A 20,959-nucleotide genomic window follows, 5' to 3' on the forward strand; every position below is an offset into this window, starting at 1 on the left:
TTCAATTATATAAATTATTCATAATAAAAATCCAAACAGGTATAGTGCAAAGAGAAGAAAGCAGGTTAATCTAGTACTGCATTATTCAATCTTTTCAATTACATGGTCCATCTATGCCATAATATTATTATTATCATTCCTGATACCTCCAAGGAGTCCGAAGACTCATCACGGGAGGACACCTACAACTGTCTCAACCATTACACCGAATCTCTACTACGAATCATCTCCATCAACACCATCTACCAGCCACCACCACCACAACTAGTATTTTTTTTGTCTGTAAATTGCATGTGTTCTGAAGGGCTGATTTGTCTGTATGCAGGATGAAAAACCCAAGTTTCCGGGAGAAAAAACCCTGCTACCTCCGTATGAGATCGGCTAACTCACCTTCGATTGAAATCGTCCAGATAAAGATTCCTCCCATTGCGACGAGAATCGAACTTAGGCGTATTCCAATCGAAGGGCGCAATGTACCATTGTTCTTCCAATTGCGCTACATATGCTAACCACTCCTAGACAAAAGGTTGCATGCGAATCCTACCGTGGGCATGGACGTTTGTGATAATCTTTGCAAATACTAGTGGTGGTTGGAGGTAAATGCCGTTGGTGAAGCTGTGGTCAGTTGGTGGATTGAGGGGCAGAGCAGCTGTAGAGCAGGTGCCCTCCCTCAATGAGCCTTTGGACTCCCTGGAGTTGTCCAATAATCATAATGTAGGCACTGCTATTATATATTTTAAGCACCTCCGTAGTGCAATTGGAAGCACGACGGTATGTTGTGCCCTTCAACTAGAAAAGGCCTAAGCTCGAGACTCGTCATGATGCGAGGAATCTTTATATGGACTTTTTCAATCGAAGGCGAGTTAGTCGATCTCATATGGAGGTAGCAGGGTTTTTTCCTCCCAGAAATTTGGGTTTTTCATCCCGCATACAGACAAATCAGCCCTTCAGAACACAAGCAATTTACAGACAAAAAATACTAGCTTTGATGGTGGTGGGCAGTAGATAGCGCTGATGTAGATGATTGGTAGTAGAGGTTCGGTGTAGTGGTGGAGACAGAGTTGTACAATAGATGTCCTCCCGCAATGAGTCTTCAGACTCCTTCGAGATGTCACGAATAACAATAATAAGGGAGAAACAATATCCAAAATCTGCTTCTTATCAATAAAACTAGAGAAGAAAAATAAAATTTATAAACACTTATCAGCCTAGTTGGCTGAGTGACTAGTATCCACTTTCTAACCAATTACTCTCCATTCTCTATTACAAGAAACATTATGGCACTCAAATTATTCAAGATCTTCCATAACCAATGTCTTAAACACTGATCTCCTCACTATTCTCAACTGGAATGAAGACAATCTAGTGCATTTCAATGCTATCGAAACACGATCCTATCATATTACCCTAAAGAAAGATCCTACTTCATCCTTTCTTACTTCAGATAATTATTATTATTATTCAGGCCTCCATAGTCAAAAGACTCATCGTGGGAGGTCCTTCCTAAGAACATAAAGTCTATCAAGACTCATCGAGGGGAGTCTTGATTACTTACCACTGTTGCTAACAAATATTCTTTCACAATTTCCCATGCACTAATGATATCCCGGCCTTCCAATTCTTCCCTCCATGAAACTTCCCCAAGTTGACATCTTAGACTATTATAATCACCTGCCTTATAATTCCACATATGTTCCTGTCTCAAAATGGGTCCTCAATTCCACGATATGAAAGTGTTCAAATAATCCAAATTTAGTTATGTTCTCATTTCCAGACAAGATCAGTTTTCTTGATGTTTTCAAGGTATCTAATCATGTATAGCATTGAGGTTTTTCTTATCAAGCTACCATCTTATGGTCTACTTGCTGCTGTTTGTGATACTGGATTGTTAGTTCATTCAGTGTAATGGTGGATAACCTTTTCTCGTTAGATTTCTTTATGCTGAAGTACCACAGGGTTCTGTGCTCTCACATATGCTCTTCCTTCTATATGTCAATGACCCTCCCTCTCTCTCTCTCTCTAACTTCAAATCGTATCCAGAGTTTGCTAATGACAGTATTCTCCATTTTTTCTCTCCTTCATTGGAGAAACTTTATAGTACTCACAATTCACACTTCAAGATCTTTCTTAATCATGTCTTAAAAACTGATCTCACTATTCTCAAGTAAGATAAAGATAATCTAATGATTCAATGTTATCCAAATTTATTACTTGAGAGAAAGATCATACTTCCTTCCTCTTTGTGTTGATAATGTTCTGGTTTCCAGTCAAGACTACTGGAAGTTTATTTTGCACTTGGTTAGACTATAATAAATTTAGTTTAATCCTTTATCCAAGTGTAAGCAAAAACAAAGTTTGCACCTAAAAATATCTTCAGGACTGAGGTAAGGTGGTACATCCCTTGGCAACTCATAGCAAAGGTGGACCAAGCTCTCATCACTCCTTGTCTCAGTATCTCCCATAATGTAAAGCACATCTCCTTGCGGACATGCATAATGCTATGCATTAAGGGAAGGGCCACTATCCAGACCAGTTTCAACCTTTATTGAGGTCTCGTCAGTGGGAGGCAGACCCAGAGTGGTGTTACTAAGGCAGAAGCGAAGGAGAGGTCATATTTACCTATACGAGTTGCCAACCATATACTCGTATAGGTAAATATGACCTTAGTATGACCACTCTGGGTCTGCCTCCTACTGACGAAACAAGGAGTGATGAGAGCTTGGTCCACCTTTGCTATGAGTTGCCAAGGAATGTACCACCTTACCTCAGTCCTGAAGATATTTTCAGGGCACAAACTTTGCTTGCTTACACTTGGATAAAGGATTAAACTAAATTTATTCCAGTCAAGACTAATTTTCTCTACTTGGACTGACTTTCACATCTAGCTTATCTCCTGGCATAAAAATGCAGGGTGTTTCAAAAGGAATGTCCCGATTTGAAAATTGTATATCTCTGCAACCATGAACCACAAATGAATGCGACCTGTACCATGTGCGATATTATACCATATTTTATTATATGATAATAAAATATATTATATCATAATATATTTTATTATAGTATACCATATCATACCATATTATACCCAATTACCATTCATTCTTTTTGAAACACCCTGTATATTATATTCAGAGCCTACTCAGCGTCTAAAAAAAGTTGGTTTTTTTTTTTTTTTTTTTTTTTCATTCAAAAGACTCCTTTCTTTCAAAGTTACAGTGGTCAACATTCATAATCAATCCATTCCATAGTGTAGAATTTATGGAAACAAAAACACGTGTTGGATAATTACTTTAAAATTCAAAAAATAACACTCCACTCGAACCTCTACATCATCAACATTATCATACAAAGAAACAAGACATAAGCTATAAGCTACATAACACTACACAACAATAAGCTAAATTTAACTGCTTTGTTAATCATTTACACTAAACTGACTGCTGGTGAAAAATGTGGCCATTTGGCCCCACAGCTGCCAACTTTAAATACATTCCTAAGCTACCTAAACAAACAACACAAATGTATCCAATTTACCATCAAGATTGAAAACAACAACTGTCTTCCCTTTCTAGACACACTTGTCACATCTTTCTTCAGGCTGTCTTTCCTTCACCGTCAATCACAAACCTACACATACACAGGCCAATACATACACAAAGATTCATACTACCATCCAACACAAAACTAGGAGTCATCAGTATCTTCAAACAAAGCCCTAACAATTTGCTCCAGTGAGCTGGTGCTAAACAAGGAATATGAAATTATTAGTCAAATCTTTATAAAAAAATTGCCACAACAAAAATGCAGCTCACAAGATCCTCCACAATAATGTTATGAAAGGTAAAAAGATTACAAAAATGCCATAGCCATATCATACATCAGGGAAATATCAGAAAGAAAGAAAAAAAAAGAAAACTACAAAAATTAACTGGAAAGGCAACAAGTCCCTACACTGCACCAAAACCATTCACTGGTTTGAAAGAAAATTCAAGGAAGCTTGTAAGCTGCTGATTCATCATCCCAATCTCAACAAGAATGATGGATTAGTAATTCCAGGAATCTGGAAGACCAATTTGCAGAACATGAAGGCCCCCCCCCCCCCAACACGTAAACAGGACCTGTAGAGATGCATTTCATGAAGTTCAACTGTCTTTTTTTTTTATTATCTGTATATTATTATACTTATTATGTTAAAATATTTTTATTTTATTTCTGAAAAAGAGAGCCAAAAGGCTTCACTTCGGCAATGCAAAATTATTCAAATTAAGTGGATATTGAATCCAACATTATTCGGCTTTGAAATAATGTTGGATTCAATATCCACTTAATTTGAAGAATTTATTTTATTTAATTATATTGTATTTATTTTATTTTTATTCACTTACTTTTTTTTCCCACCAGAAGAAGTCAGGCTAGTGTAAACATTAACAAAGCAGTTAGATTTAGCTTACTGTTATGTAGTATCATGTAGCTTGTGTCCTGTTCATATGCATGTTTTCCTCATGATGACTTTGATATTGAGTGCAAAACATCAAGTGTTATTTTCTTAATTGTAAGTAAAATAATTGCTCAACATGTGTGTTTCTTCCTCAATAAATTCTCCATGACTACATTTTTCCTGCTCAACTTCTTTAGCCTCTTTCCATCCACTGTTGGATATAGGTTTTCCCCTTAACTTTCCAGTTCTGTCTCTCTTTAGCCAATGTCCAATGCCAAACTTTGCAGCTCCATCTTGTTCTTTGGTGACCATTCCTTCTCTTGATAATCCACTCAGTGCTTAATTTTGTCCACTTTTCATCTGGCAGTCTATTAATATGGCCAGTCCATCTCCATTTACATGCTTTACAACACTTCACAATAACTTCTACTTCAGTCATCTCTCTAATTCTAGTATTTCTTATTCTATTCCCCCCCCCCCGCTTTTTTTTTTTTTTTTTTTTTTTTTTTTTTTTTTTTTTTTTTTTATGTGGAGCATTCTTTTTCTCCAAGGCTCTTTGGGACACACAACCGGTCCTCCTGTTTTTAGCTGTTGCCCAAGTCTCACTTGCATAGGTAAACACTGGAATAATGCATATATTAAAGAGCTTCTTTCTAGACATATAGGTAAATTTCCTGGCAAGTAATCTTCATACAGCCAAACTGCTTATGTAATTCTTCTACTTATTTATCTCATTTTTCCTTAAAACTAACTAATAAACCAAGGTAAATATAGTCCTCCACAATTTCAATATGATTATCTGTTAGTTTTATTTCAATTTGGTTTCAGTTACATTAAACCTTTAAACCTTTTTTTTTTTTTCCAGCTTTCTCTATCAAGTTCATTTAGCATTTCGTGAGCTTCTTTATTTTTTGCTAAAAGAACAATATCATCTACAAAATGTAAGTGATTGAGTTTTTTTTTTTCCATTGATGCTAATTCCATAGTTTTCCACAGAATTCCATAGCTCTATGTTCTCTAACATAACAAAAAAGAATTTGGGTGATGTAGGATCACCTTGCCTTACTCCTCTCTCAATATCAAATTCCTTTCTCTGATGCTCTAGCTTTATACAGGCTGGTGAGTTTTAATATACAGTTGTTAATAATTAGATATACTTTCATGGACAACTTTGTTGTTTTAAGATGTTTTTTTTTTTTTTTTTTTTATTTCTGACTGATACAAAGAGTTCAAAGGCTTTTTCAAAATCTATGAACACTAAATGCAAGTGACCAGAATCAAGGGAGAATGTGAGGTGGACTACTGTGGTGAAAGATCTCATTGATTTTCTTTCTTTCCACAGTACTATCATTTCCCTTACCCAAGTTCCCTGGATGAGGAAGGAAAAGTGAGAAGGATGGAGGGCTCCACTTAGTTGAACAATGGATTAGGCAAAGATAAGTCTTTGAAAATATGTTATCCTCCTCCAGTTTTGCTCTATAATTAATGCTCATCTAATAATGTCTGCAAGCTACCATACATATATAACTTCTACTGTATTACATGGAAGCAAGACTACATTCAACATATTTCAAAAAAACTTACATAAGATTTTTGATAAGGCATTCATTGTACACTATTCAATTGCAAGCCTGCATTTTACAGTTTCTAGGTTCTCTTGCTTTTTTTTTAAATATCAATATCACACACAAGAAGTTGCTGAAACAATCAGTGCCATGTGTGAGCAGGAGTTACGACAGCAGTGGTTAAAGTATTCATTTCTGCTCATTTTCACTATTTTGGTTTTGCTATTATAAATGTGTTGTAGTCTTTAAAGGTGATATACTAAGAATTGTGTTTTCTATTTTCTCTTGGGAATCAGCCATTAGAACAATGCCATCTGTGCTAATATAGTTTATATTCTATCATTTATATTTATTTCATCTTTGACTGAGGTTCAACATTTCTTGAATATAGATATTAAAGAGAAATCTGACAGACTTACTTTATTATTATTATTATTCCTGACACCTCCAAGGAGTCCAAAGACTCATCACGGGAGGACACCTACAACTGTCTCAACCACTACACCAAACATCTGCAACAAATCATCTCCATCAATGCCATCTAACACCCACCTCCACCACCACCACCACAACTAGTATTTTATGTCTGTAAATTGCGTGTGTTCTGAAGGGCCGATTTGTCTGTATGCGGGATGAAAAACCCGAGATTCCGGGAGAAAAAACTCTGCTACCTCCGTATGAGATCGGCTAACTCACCTTCGATTGAAAATTATCCAGATAAAGATTCCTCCCGTCGCGACGAGAATTGAACTTAGGCCTATTCCAATCGAAGGGTGCAATGTACCGTCGTTCTTCCAATTGCGCTACGGAGGTGCTTTATCATGTTATATTAAATAGCATTTGAAAATTATAGAGATGTCTTCAAACCTTTTAAGTTTTCTATAAATGGATCAGAAGTATGAACATAGCTCTCAAATAATTATTAATATGCAAATCTCAGAAAATGTTAGTCAACTAAGTGAATTCCAATCCATTTCAAATCTTGAATATACAGAACTTTTAAATTATAGAAATTGTTTGTTATTCTCCACGATAAAATCATGGAAACAGTGAAGTAAATGAATAATAAACATTTTCATATTTCTGGCTCTATAAATTTAATTGATGTGATGCAAGTACACTGCTCAAAACAATTAGAGGTGGTTTTAGTTTCTGTCGAATAATTATAAATTTCTGCAAATAATTATAACTATTGGGTGCTTGATACATGAATAAACATTTCTTACTTATGGATAGGGTGTAATTGATGAGACATTGTTTAAATAATCGATATTTATTACAAATTTAACAAATTATACATTTTAGCGTGAACTAATTTTGACAAGAATATCCCCTAATTATTTTGAGCAGTATATATTTAAATCAGATTTTAAATTTAACCTGAAATGACATGAAAGGCAAAAATTAAAAAATACCAAAGACAATTAAAAATGAATTACCATAGACATAACATTAATATATTGTAATAACACTTGAATAATTTGCTACATCACATTTGCTATTAAAGAAATAACTTTATAAAAAAAAAATACATTGTTAAACTGAATGACTACATAATTATATCATAATTATGTTGCATTATTTCCAGGAAGAAAATACTGAAAAGACAGGATATGATTAATTTATAGATTAGCCATCTCTCCTTTCTCTTTCATGCCTCTCTCTCTACACAAGAACTAACTACACAGATGTAGTTCCTTCCTTCCTTCTTAGTATTCTTAATGCCAGTATTGTACGCATTCCACAACTTTTCATTAATCATAAAGAAAAAATTATAAAAACATTACAAAGTTAATGCTAATTACCTGAATTAAATAATTTTAAATCTGATATAAATATGCTGTTTGAAATCCAGTGAAGCATCAACAGCTTAACAATAATTTATTTTATTCCTTGGTGGTGTTTATATACCATATAAATTAATATAAATAACTGTTGACACCTAAGCCTTTCTATACACAGACTTAGGTTAGTGTAGTAATAATACATACACACTAATTATTCAAATCTGTGAGAGAGAGAGAGAGAGTGTGTGTCCACACACTTAGATTTGAATGCATGTTTTTTTTTTACTTCATTTATTTTTATAAAGAAGTAAAAATAAGCATTTCAGTGTAAATGTGCATTATACAGCAAACATTGTATTACGATATATATTATAGTTTTTTTTTTTTTTTTTGGATGGGAATCAAACCCAGGTCTTTCTGGCCTAAGGGCTTTGTCTATACTGACTGAGCTATGGAGATCTTTGTTTTATTCTCATGATTTCTCAGCTACTTGTCATTAAGTGAAAATCTGATGCTAAAATCCTCAGTCTGGCCTAAATCCAGCTTATTATTCTCCAAGCTTCCCTTCCACAATTTTTCTTAAAATTTTCTCAAGTATTATTATTATTATGGACTACTCCATGGAATCCTCAGACTCATTAAGGGAGGCCCTAAACATCATGCCAAGCACTATCCAACATTTGCATAGTATCTATCATACTTTGAACTCATTCACAGTCATGGCATCCACAACAGACTCAGGCAACCTATTCCACTCATTCACCACTCTCTCCAATTAAAAAATCTAGTTCTAACACCCTTGATAACTACACGCTCAATTTCCAAGGATGGCCCCTAGTTCTCCCACCATCCTGAATAAGTATACCTGCATAATTCTTAGAGGAATACTCAGTAGGGAAATTCCTGTAATTCTTACATCGTTTTATTTTTCTTTTTATAGATAAATACTGTGACAGCTCTATTTCAATCATCCAAAATTTAACCTTCTGACCAGGCTTCATGAATTATGCAGTATAGCCACTGTAAAACTTTTATACCTTCATATTTGCACGCATTTCTAGTTGAATATCATCTACTCCAACTACTTTTCCACATTTCAGGTTTTCTAATGGCTTTTTTTCTACCTCAAGTATTAATATGTGCTCCTTGAGCATCCTTTGAATATTTTCTACCACCAGGCTGTCACTGTTGGTTTCATATGGCCATCTTTCAAAATAATTCTGACATCAAGAATGTCTTTATTTTCAGTTTATGTCACCTTTATCATCTCTGATTCTTTTTACAGTACTCTTTCTTCCATTTCCTAGCTTTTTAGTAGATAAAATACGAGAATATTTTGCACCTCCTTGATGTTTATTTTCTATGTTCTTACCAAAGTTTTTCCATGACTTTTGTTTGGCTAATTTTACACACAGTGCTTTGATTTCCTACATTTTTCTTTGCATTCTCTAAGAACATAGCTGACTTACTTGCCAGGAACTTTCAATAAGCTTTCTTCTTTTCCTTGACTTCCTCTAACTTCCTGAGTAAACCATGGGTTTTTCTATCCTTGCAGACCTCACCACATGCCTCTCTGGTTGAATCTGGCTTGTTTTCAAACTCTTTACAGTTCACCTCTGAAAGTTGTTCAAGTTCACACAACAGTTCACACCTTTATGTGAACAAATTCACTTGGAGGAACATAGTGTTAGTAACTATTAGTCATGTCCTGAACAAAAAAACATATACAGAGTATACTTATAGAGTCACAAAGAAAGAGAGCTTGCTTAATTTGATCAACTGGGACATAAAAAAAAACTGCAGAAAGTTTTTTTTTTCTATAAAATTTTCTTAATGTAGCTCTTATAATGATACATTACACAAATGGTATTCTAATAAAGAATATGTCAAAAAAATATTTTTGTGACTTTCCTTTTTGAAGAAATATGTGCATGTTAAAATAAATACAACTATAAATAAAACTTAGAGCTAAAAAAAAGTGAGAAAATTAAAAATTTAAATATAAAATGTCTTTTTTTGGAAACCTGCTAAAAAAATGAAATACAGTCAGCATGGGTTTGTTAAAGGTGATTTTTTAGTAAATCTACTTATGTATCCCAACAAATGTCACAAAATTCATTGAACAAGACAGATGCATATACAGTAGCATAATTGGATTTGTCAAAAAAAACTTTCAGAGGCTTCTACATAATAAACTAGTAACTAATTTGAAACAGATGCAATTGGATAATACACTGGTGAGTACGATAGGGTAACTGTCTGTCAGATGGGTAGCATATAAGGGAGTTATATCCCAAAAGAAGTACATTATAATGTTCTGCTGAGGTCTGTTTTGGGATCATTACTGTTTAACTTGAAATGGGCATGCTTCGCTGGAGATAAAAAGTTGTTTTGCTGATGATGCAAAGTTATAGTGGAAGAACTGTGAGGAGTAGAACAGAAGTTGTGACCTTACAGGAGGATCTGAATAGATCCTCCTGTAAGGTCACCTGTGAGTGAGTGAATAGAGCTCCTGGTTCAATGTTGCAAAGAGTAAGGTCTTAAATATGATGGGCAAGGATGGGATGTTGAGTATACAATTAATAGGGAAAATCTGAAGGAGGTGAAGGGGACAGGTGATATGGGAATGGTGGCAGTAATGGACAAAGATTTTATAGGTTATTGTTCCCTTCTATAATGTGTAGATCAGGCCATTTATGAACTGGCATGCACAGATCTGGTCACCTGATTTTCAAGGAGATGTTAGGATATCTTAGAGAGGTCCAGAGAAGATTCACTAAGCTAATGTCAAGTTGTGGAGTTATTGGAATGTGGGATATTAAGAGACACACTGAGAGAATGTAATTTGCAGGGCCTCATGAATAGAAGAGGGGATAAGATTGAGACATAAGCTAGTAAGGATTTGTTAACGTGGAGAAGATTTATACAGGATAGGCGATGGGCAGAACAAGAGGTAAGTCCTAGAAGTTGTATAAAGAGGGTAAGGGCGTGAGGATCATGTTTACAAGGAGTGTGGTTAGTGTGACATGAACTGCCTCAGAGTGTGGTGAGTGAGGAAATTGTGAATGTGTTTAAGATACTATTTGATAATCTTTCTGTGTGTGAGAGTGCAGACCTCTGCAACAAGTCTTTTCACTCCATGGAGGTCTGATATTAACAATAATAATTAACACAAAAACACAACTACTCATTATATTTTAATAATTAAAATACTTTGCAAAAATGTAAAGAAATGTTATGTATTCAAATCTGTAAACATTTTAAGATCACTAGTTGTTTTGTTGAAATAGATTCGCTAGCATCACAGTTTACCAATTCAAAAAAAATTGTACTGAATCACTAAAGCTTGCATCTATGGTATTTATATCCTATCCATGCAATCTCTTTACTGAGAGTTTTATGTGACATCTGACCAAATATTTTATTCTCTTCTTACAAATCATTTCTGCCGACACACCTGTCTTTTTCATGTTCAATAGAAACACTTCAATAGTATCTTTTCAACAAGCACTAAAATTTCCTCTATTCACTTAATGCCTTTTATAAAGCTTTTGACAAACTTTGCAAGCCCTAACTAATGTTGATGATGTCAGCGTTATGCACAACATTTGACCACAGAATATTTTGGTGAGCCTCCTTTTTGCTTTGGTGCTACTTGATTGATATATTTTGTTATATTGTAGAAGACAAAAATTAAAGATGAAAAACTAAAGATTTGTTCTTTCTCTCTGATTAATTGGAAAAAAAAAAAAAAACCTAATTAAATTAAACTTGCCAAGAAATTATATTCCTATTTAATCCTTTATCCAAGTGTAAGCAAACAAAGTTTGTGACTAAGTTACTTATATACAGAAGCTAATGACTTCATATCAGTTGCCTTAATATCCTCATAATGCAACATACGTATACATGCACACATGAGCATGTGCACACACATAGCCTTTTGGACATGCATAATGCTAAGCATTTAATTTGTAACCACGTCAAAAAAAAACTATAAAATTAACTAATACATGAAAAGTAGGTCAAAATGTGGTTGGCACGAAAAAATAAACCGAGTGCAGATTTTTGTTTGATATTTATTTTATTTGATAGCTTATGGTTTCAGGTACATATTTATTGCTAACAGGTACTATTAGTAACAATTATATACCTTAGTATGATTGCAAGTGTACTTGTTACATGTCACTTAAAAAAAAAACTGTCTTGAAAAATCAGTCACAGATTTGGTATTACCTCATCATGGCAATGAGGGTGTAACTATAAGAAGTATTATTACATTAAGTGGACACCTACTGAGTTTAAATTAAAGAAAATTGTTAGTTTATTTTAATGATATTGATTACAACACAATGATAAGAAAACAACTAATAATTAACATTAATTAACCATATTTGCTGATATTTTGTTAGTATTATATCCATCATCTTCAGAGCACAAGAACAGTTTGTTAAGGTACACAAAACAACAACAATTGGGTATAACAGTGAGACTATTTTAAATAAATTGTAACAGACAACACAAGGAACTCAAGTTCTAATTGGTGCCAGCTACTTGAAAAAGACAGAAAATAAATATTAATTAGATTTTAAAATGACTGTCTCCAGATTTTTGGTAAATTTATACAGCCATACTTCTTGAGGTTTGGAGTATGTTTTAAAGCTGCTGTTGATTCTAAAAACAATCTCTCTGACTTATAACTACTTCTGTGTAGCATTTTTGTTTTCTTCCATTTGATCCTGTGTGAAGGGGATATCCAAGTCATGGTTTGCTAGACCCAACTTGCCATAATGATAGTGCCAAATTATTTTTTATGTTCCAATAGTTCTTCAACAGATTCCAACAGTTCTTCCTTTCAACAGTCTGTCCATTGTAAGCCAAGTACACCACCATCATCCAGCTCAACAGTACAGTATTCTAATTCACAGAACTTGAGCAATCTATTCCAATGACAATGCTCTTACCATTGAACTCACTTACTTGCATCACACTTAAATTAACTTGGCTATGGACATACAGTTCTTCCTGACTGTTTGCAGTAAGCCAGGTCACAAGAAGAGGGCACTTCATAAACTCCTGGATGTGATAAAGAAGAGCATTTGTCTTACAGCGAACAGATGAGAGTTGCCAATTTAACATATGCTTTAAATATGGTGCGCAGCTGATATTTATTAAGTACTCTAGATATCTTTTCAGAAAATCTGGTACACAGTCATTTTAAGATTTAATTAATATGTTTTCTCTCTTTTTCCAACATACATGGTGCCAATTAGGACTTTAGTTCCTTGTGTTGTCAGTTACAATTTTTTTAAACTAGTCTCACTGTTATACCAAATTGTTGTTTTGTGTCTGTTTTGATCTGTTTTAACTGTGACAAACTGTTCTTATACTCTGACGATGCTGGATATAATACCAGCAAATAAGTTATAAATATCAATTTTATTCTTATCATTCTGTGTTGTAATCAATACCATTGCAATAAACTAGCATGTACTACCAACGGATAAGCCTTTCTACTCATTAAAAAAATTAGTTTGGATAACTGGATAAGTGAAGTAAATTGAGAATTAGTCATCTTACAGACAGAGAGATGCATACCGAAAATTCCTGAGTGGAATATGCAAAGATAACTTCTGCAATTATCATGGTATATGCCACTCATAAATATGCTATTTATGAATTCATTATAACAGATATGCAAATCACTCAATGAAATGAAATGTAGTATTTTTTATTACTATAGTTTTTATTGCAGGCTGCAGGAATATAATGACACTGATTTATATATATATTATTATTATTATCCGGGCCTCCATGGAGTCAAAAGACCCATTGTGGGAGGGCATTTTTAGGAAACACAAAGTTTATCATACCACTCCTTGAATCCATTGACCATTCCCACTCCAACCACTCTCTCAGGCAATGCATTCCAAGGTTCAACCACCCTCCATGCAAAGAAACCACTCCTCACCCTCTTGCACACAGCCTCCTTTCGTAACTTCCAGGGATGGTCCCTTGTCATCGCTCCTGCCATTCCACCAAGTAAAAGAACTCTCCAATGTCTACCCTGTAACTGCCTCTCAACAGTTAAAAGTCTTGATCATATCACCTCTCCTTCTTCTATCCACCAAACTCTGCAATCCACATTCTCTCAGTGGATCTTCATAACTCATATTGCACAGTCCTGAAACTATCTTTGTTATCTGCCTCTGTACCCTTTCCACAGTCAATTTATCCCCTTCAAATCCTGGGGACCAAATCTGACAACAATAGTCTACGTGTGGTCTGATCAGAGTCTTATACAATGGAATGATAACTCTTATCTCTGCAGGTCAACATCCTTCTCAGTATTGCAGCAATCCTCTGAGTTACCGTCACCACCTTTGCAATATGCTCCGTAAATTTCAGTTTTCTCTCAATCATCATCCCCAGATCTCTCGTCTCCCCTACCTCCTCCAGTAAAATAATTAATGTCAGCAGCACCCATGGTTCCCAGGTGGGCACCCTCCAAAGTACTAACTAGGCTCAGGTTTGCTTAACTTCAGTGATCAGACGAGAACTCGTGCTTTCAAAGCGATCTGGCCGCTGACAATAATATATACATAATATATATACCGCTGACATTATATATATATATATCATCATCATCATCAAATTCCTGCCATGTACCCTCAACGGGTGTACAGGATATGATAGTACTACATGAAAAAAATTACATCATTACTCACTTCCTATCTACAATTTTCCTTCAAATCAGTCTGTTACTTGTCAAGACTCCAACATTATCAGATGTTATATTTCTATTGTCTATGGCACTTTGTACCGTATCCACCTATATCTTGGTGGGTCATTTTGCTTCCTCTGGGTCCTTTTGCTGCCAACCTGGCAGAAAACACTTGTATTGCTAATATTTCTTCGCCCATTCTGTTTAAGTGACCATACCACCTGAGATTAGCTCTGCTAACGCATTCCTGGATGCTGACAATGTCAATTTCTTTCCTAATATCCTCGTTTTTAATATGATATTGCCATTGATGCCATCTGTTCACGCCTATATTCTTTCTCAGAACTCTCATATCTGCAGTCTCTAGTCTATGGTCAAGTGTTTTACTTCTGACCCAGCTCTCAGATCCATAAGTTAAAACTGGTTTGAACACTGTCTTGTATACAGCTAATTTAGTGTTCTGACTAATTTCTCTCTTATTCCATATGAATTTATTCAATTGAATTCCCACAATACCAGCTTTGCTGATTCTGTTGTCTATTTCTATATTTAATTTACCATCTTCACTAAAAATCGTGCCTAAGTAGCTGAAATGTTTTACTTGTTCCACAGGTTCTCCATTCACAACACAGTTGACATTTTCAATAATTCTGCCTATTTTTATTGTCTTTGTCGTTTTATTGCTAACGTTCATACAATATCTATTACAACAATTATTCAATTTAGTCAGAGAATCTTGCAGACTTGTAGCAGATTTATATAGAAGTATAACATCATCTGCATAAAGTAAAGAGCTGACATTAACTTCTCCAATTTTGATATAATGTTTAATACCACTTTCCTTCATAATGTGATCCATATAGATAATGAATAACAGAGGGGATAATGTACATCCTTGTCTCACACCAGATTTAACATTAAACCATCTTCCTGCACTTCCTTTAATTCTAACTGCTGACTTACAACTCAAATAAAGACTAAGTATTGCTTGATATAATGCCCCATTGACACCATATAACTGTAGCATATTGAACAGCTTCTCTCTTGGTACCTTGTCATATGCCTTTTCCAGATCGACAAAACTTAAATACAGTTCTTTGTTATATTCCCATGCTTTCTCGACTATTTGTCGTAAAGTGAAGATCTGATCCTGACAGCCTCTATTTGACCTGAATCCAGCTTGTTCTTCACCCAGCTTTTCTTCCACAATTCTTCTCAACCGTTTCTCAAGTATACTTGCATAGATCTTGCCAGGAACACTCAATAGGGAAATACCTCTGTAATTCTCACATTCAGTTTTATTTCCCTTTTTATATATGGGTACTATTAGATCTCTACTCCAATCATCTGGAATTCGTTCCTCTGTCCAGGCTTTCTGAACTATGCAGTGCAGCCACTGTAAGACGATTATACCACCATACTTCAGCATTTCTGGTCGAATATCATCTGCTCCTGTGCCTTTCCACATTTCAAGCCTTTGATGGCTTTTTCTACTTGAAGTATGGATATGTAAAAAACACTGGTAAAAAAACAGTCAGTGGTAAAAAACACTGACTGCATGCCTGGTCAGTGTTTTTTACCACTGTGCTGTCATCACTGCTTGTTTCATTTAGCAGTTTTTCAAAGTCACCTTTATCATCTCTAACTCCTTTTACAGCACTCTTTCCTCCATTTCTAAGCTTCTTCAACAACTTCCAGAATATTTTGCCATCTTCTTGATATTTATTTTCTATATTCTTGTCAAAGTCCTCCCATGACTTTTGTTTAGCTAGTTTTACACAGTGTTTAGCATTCTTGCACTTGTCTCTGTATTCTCTATGAGCATAAGCTGACTTATTTGCCAGGAACTTTTGATATGCTTTCTTCTTTACCTTCACTGCCTCTTTAACTTCTTGTGTCAACCATGGAGTTCTAATTTTTCTATCATTGCAGACAACTTCACCACATGCCTCTCTAGTTGAATCAATCAGGGCTTTCTTCAAGGCTTGCCACTGAATCTCCAAGGTTTGATTCCTGTTCTCAAACTCTTTCATTTTTTCTTCAATAATCTTTGTGTATTTTAGTCTAAGTTTGACTAAAATATACACCTGAGAGCTGCTCAACTTTTATTCGCTTTAAAACTTTCTTACATGTTATTCTTTTCAATATGAAATTCAATTTTATCCTGCTCAAGATTAAATAGTGATCACTTCCAATTTCAAATCCTTTGTACACTCTGGTGTCCTGCACCAGGGAGAAAACATCACTATCAACAATAACATAGTCAATGAGACTTTTCTTATTCCTAGCCTCCTCTCTCCATGTGAATTTGTGCACATTTTTATGTTGGAACATGGTGTTAGTAATAACCAGTCCATGTCCTGAGCAGAAATCCAACATATATTTGCCATTATTATTAGCTTTGCTCTTTTCTCCAAATTTTCCCAAAATATTTTTTTATGTCTCACAATCATTTCCTACTCTGCTATTTAGATCCCCAACAAGGACCAACTTTTCCTTTTTCATTCAGTTGCTTTTTCTAAAGCCTCAAAAAATTCTTCCACTTCTTTCTTAGTAGAATCTTCTGTGGGACCATAGGCACAAATAAGTCTCAATGTGTAGTTCATTGTGAAAACACACCCCAACTCAACATCACCAGAGTTAAAGATGAGTTGGGGTGTGTTTTCAGATTTGTTCCAGTAGGTGACTTTTTTCTGTTTGCCCTGGTTTCCTGGCGAAAACAACGGGGGCCTTGTTTAACTGGGCGACGGCCCAACCGGCATGAAATTTTGTCATGTTGTACCATCATTTTTTATTTTGGTTTAACCAATAAGAATACAATTTGGTTGGCTAAATCCCAAATTGCTAGCCCATCCTCGTTCGTTCAGTATCCAAGTAGATACTCAGTATCCAGATATTCAGTATCCATATATATATCTATTTTAAGTACTAACTGGGCTCAGGTTTGCTTAACTACAGTGATCAAATGAGAACTGGTGCTTTCAAAGCGATCTGGCCGCTCACAATAATATATACATAATATATATAGTGCTGACATTATATATATATTATACAGATTTACATATATATCTGTACCTTATTAATGCAGCTTTTATTGCAAAGTACAGAAAAACAATGATACCCAATTTATACACATGCTTAAAAAAAAAAAAAAAAAAGATAAATATAGTATTGACCCAAAATGCAACAAACTATAGGACTTTTAAGTTACTAATCAACTGGAAAAATTGTGTCAACAGCAGGCAAAGTGAAAATCAGTGCAATGCTTCCATACTGAATTTAAAACATTTACATGATGCTGTATGGGGTCAAGGAAAACAAGAAACCAAACTATACAGAGGAAAAATATGTTCAATTATTAAAAAAGCTGTAGAGGTAATTCAATAAAAAGAAAGATACAAAACGTTTTAAACATAAAACATTTCTGATAAATTATTCGAATAATACTTCGACAGATACCAACTAATGAGCAATAACAATACAGTGAACTACAGCAGTTCCTTTAAAAAAACCATACCATAACTCTTCAATATTGTGAAAAATTTATTTCTTCACTCAACAGTAACCAGAAATAAGTTTTGCACAAAATAACTTCAATACAAGTTATTCAAATGACTGATTGGCAATGTAAATGTAGCATGCATTACAGATAAACAAAATAATTCTACTGCTTGCTAAAGGAATTAAAATAATGTTTAATTTATGACACTGAATGGAAATTTTTCATACATCTGCTGTGTGCATTCCATGGGAAAAATTCAAACTCTAAGACGGTGGCGATTCCTGACTAATTTGGAAGGGACAACTGAACATCTGATGCGAAGGCGACAGAAAAATATTGTATGTTCATTAACACTTTGTTTTATTAATAATTAACTTCAATTTTCGATAGTAGGATTTCGGGTTTTAAGTTTATAATATACTAAATGGTCTACATATGGGTTTCTTTTTGTTGTTATTTTGATGAAAATTTCAAAATGGATACTTTAATTTGTTGAGGAGGAACAATCTCACCTTTTTTTTTTTTTAATTCATGTACTTAAAAAAAAATTAAAATAATAATAAACGATAAATTAAGTTACCTGGAGTGCATAAACACATCACAGGTTTAAATGCCAATGAAAGCGAGTTCAAATCATTCACCATCTCCCCCCCCCCCCCCCAAGACACACATTTCCTAGCTAAACTTTTGATAGATAAGTTCGAAACTTGGAAACTTTGTCTGATATTTAAGTTCAAATACACAAATAAGAATGTGATGAAGTTGTTCACTCGAAAATGGAATATATATCATTTTGATTAATAAGATAAAGCACGTTCTCAAAACGGCATACATATTATTTTGATTAATAAGATAAAACACGTTCTCAAAACGAAAACACTTCATCTGGAGTGCCCCAAATTAAACAACCATAACACATGGTTGTTGTGATGACTGTCACGCTCCTAGCGTCAATACTTGATATGTTACTCCCACTGTAAAGATAAAGATAAAAAAATAATAAATAAAATAAAATAAAAATTTTAAAAATAAGCGCATTTCTTTACTTTGATGAAGTTTCATTATGGTTTATAAAATCAATTCTACAAAACAATATATATTTTGTTTGGATAATGGATCAGAAAGTTCACCATGCTTGTTCATTAAGATGTTAGGAGACTAAAGATGAATTTTCTTGGGATTTTCTCTCTCTCTGTCTCTTTCTTTTTCTATTCATTATGACAACGGATTAATAAAGTATCTACTATTCATTCTGTCTTAATTGTTTTTAAATTTTTCTTGATTTTAATGAGAATTCCTCATATCGCCAATTCTGTAAATCCAAGAAATGTACACAGAATAGTGATCGCAGTTACCGAAAAACAAATATCTAAAATATCTGATTATTCTGGCAAACAAATAAAGGAAAAATAAATTGTAGTGCATATGTAACTAGCATCACCAATGTACAGAAATTCTACAATTAATCAGAGCTGATAACAGTAAATCAAATACAAGTGATGAGTTCATATATTGCACAGACCTACAAAAATTCTGCCCTGGGCAGAATTTTTGTAGGTCTCACCCTCAGAACGTACCCAAAGATAAAACCATGCAACATAACTGTAAAATATTATAATACGTTTATAGTAACACTGAGTTTCAGCAACACATAGTAATAGTCTTAAATAAAGTGTTGTCCGAGGCCTTTTCAAAATCTGAAAGGTGGCAGTGTACTCATCCTTTCTTATGTACGTATGACTAAACCAAATTAAATGAATGAAACCAAATTAAAATACAAAATGAAAGTTAATTCTTACAACTACTTCTTAAGAATAACTTAACATGATTGAAATTATACACAAAATAATATTTGGTTGATATGAAAATATGAGCGACTTCCAAAGAATCACAAACTTACCTGAATAATAATGGAAGTTATGTTTATAAAATTAATTCCGGTTATTAATTTTACTGTTACCATCTAAATGAGTATAGCTAGAAAACTAGCAGCTATATGTGAACACCTGATACAAATCTAAAGAACTGTATTGGTAACGACCTACGGAAATTGCGTTCCGTCACAGCATATCCGTCACAATATCTGATTCAACAGCCGTTCACCTCCCTAGTACTGCCATCTGGTGGTATAAAATTCTTTCATTACATATTATAAGAGCACACGTGGAGATTCTTACAGGACGCAGTTTATAACAAGGATGATGACGTTTAGAACTACAAAATTTATGAAACGGAACGAAACCAGTCTTTCATTTTATTAAAGTAGTTTTCTTTTCCTTGTAAGCTAAGGGAAGTGAAGAATAAGTTTTTCTGGGAAAGCACAAAAATTAAATAAAAAACAAAACAAAACAGTATTTTATTAACAGACCTAAAAACACTGTAGTTAGCTGTGATGCTAGAAAGATATGTTCCTAATCATAACTAAGGCCGACGGGGGGGGGGGGTACGGTCCCTCCCCGTCGGGAAGTCCGGAAGGGGATACGGTCATATTATTATCAGCCGGGCCGACCTTGTTGAGAAAGACGAAAAGATTTCTTCATAGGGGCTCGAACGTATAGTGTGTATCGAGTTTAAAAACAAGTTTCTTCTGAGGGGGCAAAAAAGGGTACTTGTATTGACCCAAAGAAATTTGTTCATTAATAATAAATAGAACATAATAAATGAACTATTCATGTAAATTTATATTAAAAAAATCAAAAAAAAATAAATCAAAAGTAAATTTATATACAAAAAATAAAAACACTTGTATTTCGTGATAAATACGACTAAACATACAACTGGACCATTACATTAAGCACGAATGGAAATGAAAACAAATGATACACGGTGCATTCTAAAAAGAATGCACTTTGTAGCGTTTGTTTATTGCTCTGATACCAGCAGTATAATTCTATCACGTACATAAGGAATAATTTAAATATAGCCAATGAGCTGTGAGGCATT

At 34.2% G+C, this 20,959-nt stretch overlaps 1 protein-coding gene and 1 pseudogene across 2 annotated transcripts in view; both read right to left on the minus strand.

The window, feature by feature from the left end:
- Positions 1–20,448, minus strand: part of IKKbeta (inhibitor of nuclear factor kappa B kinase subunit beta) — a 135,198-nt gene extending 114,750 nt beyond the window's left edge. Inside the window, exon 1 of one of the 2 annotated variants that reach the window (XM_090404079.1) lies at positions 20,385–20,448. The gene's annotated coding sequence lies outside the window, so the exon portion shown is untranslated. Of the gene's footprint in view, positions 1–19,916; positions 20,085–20,384 lie in introns of those variants that run through there. The other variant, XM_090404078.1, reaches the window with a different exon arrangement.
- On the minus strand, positions 14,262–14,380 carry LOC150099270 (5S ribosomal RNA; annotated as a pseudogene).
- Positions 20,449–20,959: the final 511 nt, after the last annotated feature.

Source organism: Typopeltis vanoorti, chromosome 14 (assembly GCF_054136105.1).
Source record: "Typopeltis vanoorti isolate ZY-2024b chromosome 14, IOZ_Tvanoo_1.0, whole genome shotgun sequence".
Classification (NCBI taxonomy): Eukaryota; Metazoa; Arthropoda; class Arachnida; order Uropygi; family Thelyphonidae; genus Typopeltis; species Typopeltis vanoorti.